Source organism: Botryllus schlosseri, chromosome 4, assembly GCF_051294905.1.
Source record: "Botryllus schlosseri isolate E-star chromosome 4, Bs_hap1, whole genome shotgun sequence".
In the NCBI taxonomy this organism is placed as follows: domain Eukaryota; kingdom Metazoa; phylum Chordata; class Ascidiacea; order Stolidobranchia; family Styelidae; genus Botryllus; species Botryllus schlosseri.
In genome coordinates this window covers 28,665,805-28,672,822 of record NC_137239.1, presented here as the reverse complement: position 1 = coordinate 28,672,822, position 7,018 = coordinate 28,665,805, and the positions used below count along the sequence as shown (strand labels likewise).

Sequence of the window (7,018 nt, the reverse complement as noted above, 5' to 3'; positions counted from 1 at the left end):
AATGATTTTGTTGTTCTTTTATATTTTAGTTTGCTGCTTAGACTTCTAGTGAACATTATTTAGGATTACTTGTATGAGTTATGTTTCTATGAAGAAGAACGTAGCATTGCCGCTGCGTCATCTCACCTGAATATATTTTCGTACACTCTTCTTATTTGTAGAGACCCTATAGTCATGTTGCGAGAGTCGCGACGATGGATCTTGCAGTCTCCAAAGTAGCCTACTCCGATTAACTGATTTACTTGATTGGTCCGAAGGCCATTCATTACGTTCCACTTGAAGTAGTTTTCGGATGTCTTGTATATTGCTACCTCTTCTTGTAACTGAGTAGAAATGAACGATATTATTTCTACACGTACTTGATTAGTACTGAAATTAAATACTGTTGCTCAAACGCTCCTGGTGAACAAGAATTATAGTTTCCATACTTTCCACCGTGAAAACCTTGAAACCTCGATAGGTCGTATCAAAGAACGCGGAGCATGTAGTGAAAGGATACCCAGTTACTGGAAATGACATATCTGTGGAGTCGTGATCAATCCGCAGCATTGTCAGCAATCTCAATGAATCAAGTCATCGTCGACAAAATACAAATATTCTTTAATTTGATGTAGATCGGGTATTATCATCTTTGGTGTCGCACATATTCGAACATTCCACATCATTCACACTGTTTTGACGTTAGAATTAGTTATACTCGAATTGCTCGAATCGTCTCGAAGCATAATACGCCATTCTATCCAACCCTACTTCTGATGAGAGTAAGCCAAAAATATGAAGTTACTTTTAGCTACAGCGGCTACAGTAACAAGGATCTTTGGAAAATAGCAGGGCTCTTCAACCAGGGTGTACCATAATTTTTAAAGGGTGTACCACTCGGATTGGGTGTACTGGGGTGTACCAGATCCGCATTATAATGAAATGATGACTAGTTATCACAATTAATACGCAAGTTTATGCATCAGAACAGGTTGACGGAGTTTCAACAGTGTACATGTTCATATTAACTGCATACACCTTGGGTGGCCATGGCTAACCTTTTTGTTAGTCACGGTCCCATTTCGATTACACATGTAGCCTACGGCCGCATTCCAGTGGATATAGTCTTAATGAACTAACTGGAAGTCAAATAGCCATATTAAACTGTCTATGTCCGTTTACAGCAAACGCCGGATGAATCTATTGATACCGGCTTACTATACGCACCGAAATCACCAGCGGTCAAGTAGGCAGCATCTGGGATCCGTTATGACCGCACCAAGCGTGAAAACTTTTTCAAATTCACGAATGAATTCGTCATTAATGTTAGTAGTTTCAGATATTACTATCACACATTTAATTTTTCGCAGCCCATGTGATCAAATTCATCGGTTGAGTCGATTGAAGAGGTGCTTTCGAAAATTTATGGCAAGCGGGTGGGCAAATTGTTATTTGTTATTTGTCACTTTGCTGCATCCTGTTATTTGTTGAAATCCCATCAGGATTGTCGGAATGTCAGTAAATATATTGGAATCGCCCAGTCGCATCAGAAAAAATTCTCTCGTGAGGAGAACACGATTCCAATAGATATTTCTGCATGAGCCGCGTTACTATATCAAAATCCTAAAATGAAGTGGCGTTGTAAATTTCATGATTAATTATAATCTCTCAAAAATCCGGGAGTCAATTCGTAAATTCAATTTGCATGGCGACCGCCGCTAACACATTGTAATTGAAGTGACGACAACCGCACAGATTCGGCCGCAGGTTGGCCACCCCTGTATACACTGTAGGTACAGCTTGTAAATAACATTCCTTTTGTGATGTTATACCAAATGCTTCTTCACATCATTTAACCTATTTGATGATGAACTTATTGGTTCCTTTTGGAGTAGAACAGTGGTTCCTTTTGGAGTAGAACAGATTTGAGTTAGCATGTGTTCGGCTTGTGATGCCTGTCTATAATGATTATCGAGGAAACCCCCGCGATAGCTCAGACATGTTGAATTGGTACTTCATGCGACAAGCTTATAAATAGCGCAGTGTACACAATTGCATCATGGGCGTAGCCAGCATGGTGTCTCGGGGGTCGAATTAGATAACCACTGTGTTAGAGGGTGGTCCGGTAACCTCTAGCCATGCTTAGTATTTAGCATTTCCAATACAATTGAATAGTATATTCATATTGAAATGTACCCGAATATTTTCGGCTGACACTCGTCAGCGGTAGCCGTCAGCAACTAGTAGAGAATTGGAAAGGACATTGTATATCAATAATCGTATCCCAAAATATGACGTCACCAGCATGAAATTTCAAAGAAGAGAGCGTTCAATGCACTAATTTCAGATGGTACACGAATTCCTTTTGTTGACACAGCCTTTGCTGATGTATTGTGATAACTCCGAGGCACTCAAATGAAAGTGTGAACGGCCTCTCCCGACGACGCTAAATCTGTCGTCTCGATAATTTTTCGCACAAGCGGGATTATCCAACAAATGCCTGCCAATACGTTGCAGCCTTGCTCATCCTTATTTCGATTAGGCCTGAGGTTCGTAACCTGCGAAAGTACGGCCGTGTGCAGCCGTAAGAGACCATAATTATGCGGCCGCCTACAGATAATCAAAGAAGCTGGTAGCCAATGCTGGCGGGCGTCAATATGCATGCAATTTGAATTTACGAATTGGTTCCCAAATCTTCGAGAGATTTAAATTCAATTTTCTTCGCGCTCGGCGCGATTCAGGATGATTTCGATTTTTCGTTTTTATTATATTATAGTATCCTTGCAATCTGAGCCCCATCGTACCAATACGCACCGCAGAGGAAAACGATGCGCCCCTTAAAAATACCCTAGTTGGAATCATGTTGTTCACGGATGAAGATATTTTCTGGTACGTTTTGGCGATTCCAATATATTTTGACTATACCGACAGTCCTGATGGGAGGTCAGGAAATACCCACATGCAACAGTGTGCTTAATAAAAACCGGAAGATGCATCATCGTTAATTTTGTAACCAGATTTTTCGAATACACCACTCCATCAGCTCTACAGGTTAATCTGATTACGAGGAATGAGAATGAATAGAATTTTGACAATTCTATGTGAAGCTATCAACATTATTGATTAAATTCATTCAAGAGGTTGAACAAAATTTTCCCGCTTCGCGCAACTAGACACTTAATCCCAACACCCTCCCCTCACATTTATACTCACCATTTCGGTGCATTTACATAGTTAGCCTGCGGGGATGCTCCGCTCCTACGCAGAGAAGGCCTATATCTCAAGAAATCAGTGCCGGCCTAGACCAACACAAAGGGATCTCCGCGTTGCAAAGTTCCCAGTATAGCCAACTTCACATGTATATTTGTCGTCCATGGGCCATGACGACTCATGGCGAATCACCGCTGGAATGCGTACGTACGCTATGTAGGCTATGTAATCGAGATGTGGCTTACTCCGGAATCGGTATATTATGTGGTCAGCGGTGTACGAGTTTCGAGTAAACGTTAAAAGGGTGTACCACGACGAAAAAGGTCGAAGAGCACTGTATCACTAATGCACAACCGAGCTCATGGTAAAATGATTGCCTTTCCACGCAATTCACTGAGCCATAATCGATTGAAAGCTGGTATTAAATTGTATCAATAGTTTTCTATCGTTGATGATGTCGTGGTGTTCTGAAATACATTGGGAAATATGGACATTGGTGACGGAGAGCTTAAACCTTTGATATCGCCATATCAATACAGCGCCATCTCTTCATACAATTGACTAATATATTCGTATTCATAAATAATAAAAATTTCAATTGCATATTGAAGTTTCGTACATCAAACAATCTCTTCATTCCATAATGTTGGTTGCGATGTACGCAAATGCCTCATTCATTTGTAAATTATATGGAATGAAATTTATGCGACTGAATTGAGAAGGAAGTGCATACTGACATTTTGTAAAGACTCACTGGGTATTTTCATTTCAACAATCAATGCGATGAATTGACAAATGCATTGTCACTGCGAAACTGGGTTGCAAAAACAATCAAGTATATCGCTTTCGTCGTATCAAAGATTCTATTCAATCAATCAAGGTTCATTGTTTGACTTAAAGAAACATGACATTCAGTTCAATACCAAATTACATGACTAGCTTTATGAATAGCGAAGAGCGGTGCGGAAAGTATACCATATATGTATACTGTGGGGAAAACTGAACAATGTATAATTGTATATTGCTCAATAAGATAAAGGGAAGAGATATTCTCATTTCTAGTATACTGAAGCGTATGGACATTGAGTTTTCGATCATTCCATGCCACTTCCGGATATAATGTATCAGCTAGATAAAACGCAGAGCATTTCCTTATTATGTTCGATCTTGAACATTGCCTCGTCATTTCTCTTCGAGTTGCCGAATGTGATTGTCGGGGATTGGGTCCTTCGTATATTACGCCTTATCGGTTTATGCAATAGCAATCATCACTTGTACGGATTCCCAATCTCTGTCAGTTAAAAATTTAAGGATGTTGATCACGCTATCCGAAATTGCATGAATGGATTGTTGAATTATGTAACTTATATATACTTGTTTCACGAATTCACAGATATATCCGTATCGGCGTAACTGTGTCCAATACCGACACTTTCATTAATCAACGTTTGAAAACTTCTCTAAAATGAAGCTTGCTATTTTTACGTGCGTCGTTCTCATGCTGGCAGTTTTGGGTGAGTTTGCATTTGTTGAAGATATTAGCTATGGTGTAAGTATATCTTTTATCGAAAATTTCGAAACACAATGCCTTAACTACCGTCTTAGTTCTCACAAGTAACATTTCATAGCAATATACGTCACCCAGCTCAATGTTTCACGATGTGGAAAATGAAAAACAATGCGCGTCAATTAGTTTTCATATGTCCTTTTCCAACATCTAAGAATTTATTCAGCGCATAGGAAGGGGAAGTTGGGGAAAGTTGTAACAATTTTCACATTTTTTGCTATATATAATTATATCGAAATTAATTTCTCAAAATTATACGTAATAAATCGATCAAACATATATGTGAAATATCAAATAAACGTAACTTACTTTTAAAATACACTATGATAATTTTGGGTTCGAAAATCGCTCCTCGTGTTGCTCTCCGTGCCCCGTAGTAGTCTTTTGCACCATTGTCAATCACGGCGTGATGGAAAACATGGATACGAATTCTAAATAAGTATTATACTTATTTCCTAGATTTCAGCTGCGGGGCAGCAGAGGATGCCGCCAGTGTTTCCGAGGAAAGTTCTTCTGCTTCCGCAGATAATGGGTCAAAAACGGAACCGGCGGCAACAAAGCCGGCGCCAGTACCAGAGAAAGCAGCAACAACTAGCGGCTGTGCTCGATTGCAAGTCGTCACTATTTCGGCAGTTTTCCTTACCGGAATATCAGGTTTCCTGCTGCAATAACTCGTGGCACACGTTTCAAGATCGCATGCATTACGAACTGTATGAATATATTATTATCCAACATGACTCCGGATGCCTAGTTTGTATCCGTATTTTCCACACTTCCGCATTCGTTCAAAAAGAATTCGTGTTACTATGAATGTCGTCTTATGCATGGCCGTGTGGCGCTGACCACACTTGCGATAACTAGGTCATTTCAGTTATCTATAATAATATTTAGTCCGGTTAAAGTGAAATGTCGGTAATCTAATCCTGATCTAATTTGTGACATGTTTCATTGCTCTAATTCGAATGCTAATCTAATTTGTGAAATTTCTCTCTGTTCTAATTTCAAATCTAATCAATTTTTTTTTTCCTGAAAATGCTGCAGGAGCACTGTATAGAGCGCAAACCAAGCCAAACTTGCTGCACAGACATTTATCAATGCATTGTTCACGAGAGTGATGTTTAATTTGATACAAACTGAACTTGATTTAATTTCCCGGTTATGCGAATTCAGTAATTCCAATTCTTATCCAATTTGGAAAAAAAACTACTGTGTAGCTATAATTATAATTATAACCTAATTTGGAGAAGCTGAAAATATTCTTGTTATCCAAGTCAGTGACGCCCAGGCCGAGAAGAATTAATACTTTTCCATGACGCGGACGAGATTCGTCTTGTGCTGGAGTCGATTTCATACTTGCCGCTGAGTTCAAATGAAAGTGAACATTGGACCACAGCCTGCTGTATTAGGATGATAGCTAGGCAATGACTGGACTAATGCAAATCCGTTCTCGATGCAGTGATTCCATTTATTCGTTTTTCATGTGTCTATACGTGCATAAATAAATATTACTAGATCATGCGGAGTATGATTGTGTGTATGTGTAAGGAGTTTTAGTGGTCCCTGGCTATTAGAGTCTTGGCATCTGGTCTCACCGACATATGATAAGAGCAGATACGTCTACCCAGTTGAACAAATTCTAAAAGACCGGAAATCCATATATGGATCCGTTCATAGACAATACACGTTAAAGTCATCTCTTCGTTCGGCTACACGCATTGTATCTGATGATCCCGTCGAGGACATGTCAGCAGAAAAAATGCTATACAGTTTTCGGTACGCAACACCAATGCTCTTCAACCTTTTTCGTCGTGGTACACCCGTTTAACGTTTACTCGAAACTCGTACACCCCTGACCAGACAACCCACTGATTCCGTATAGTAAGCCTAATTCAGGAGCGTTCAACCTCTTTGTTATTCACTGCCGATTCCACCGTCGCACTGGTATCAAAGTAGCTTATGTCCAGTTTACAAATTTTTGAAGTTCATTTTTAAAACTTCAGAAAAAAAGTTTTAGAAAATTTTTCAATTGTTTCGGCCATATCTCGGCCATTATTATGCATGTATGTCTCAATAATTCACTGTTAATCAGGGGCAGTATATGGTCGAAAGGAGTTGAAAACGTTACGTTAAGTCATTTTGTTCAAAATGTGTAAAATGGACCACTACGACGATATAGCATATGGCCGCATTCTGGCGGAGACTCGTCATGGCCAATCTGGACGTCATATACCCACGTTAAATTGAATACAGGAAACTTCGCGC

The 7,018-nt window shown here is 39.6% G+C and overlaps 1 long non-coding RNA gene across 1 annotated transcript; it reads left to right on the top strand.

The window, feature by feature from the left end:
- Positions 1-4,580: 4,580 nt before the first annotated feature.
- On the top strand, positions 4,581-6,272 carry LOC145437733 (uncharacterized). The gene is made up of 2 exons (XR_013914726.1): positions 4,581-4,703; positions 5,216-6,272. It is a non-coding gene; the product is annotated as an uncharacterized LOC145437733 (long non-coding RNA).
- The last annotated feature ends 746 nt before the right edge of the window (positions 6,273-7,018 follow it).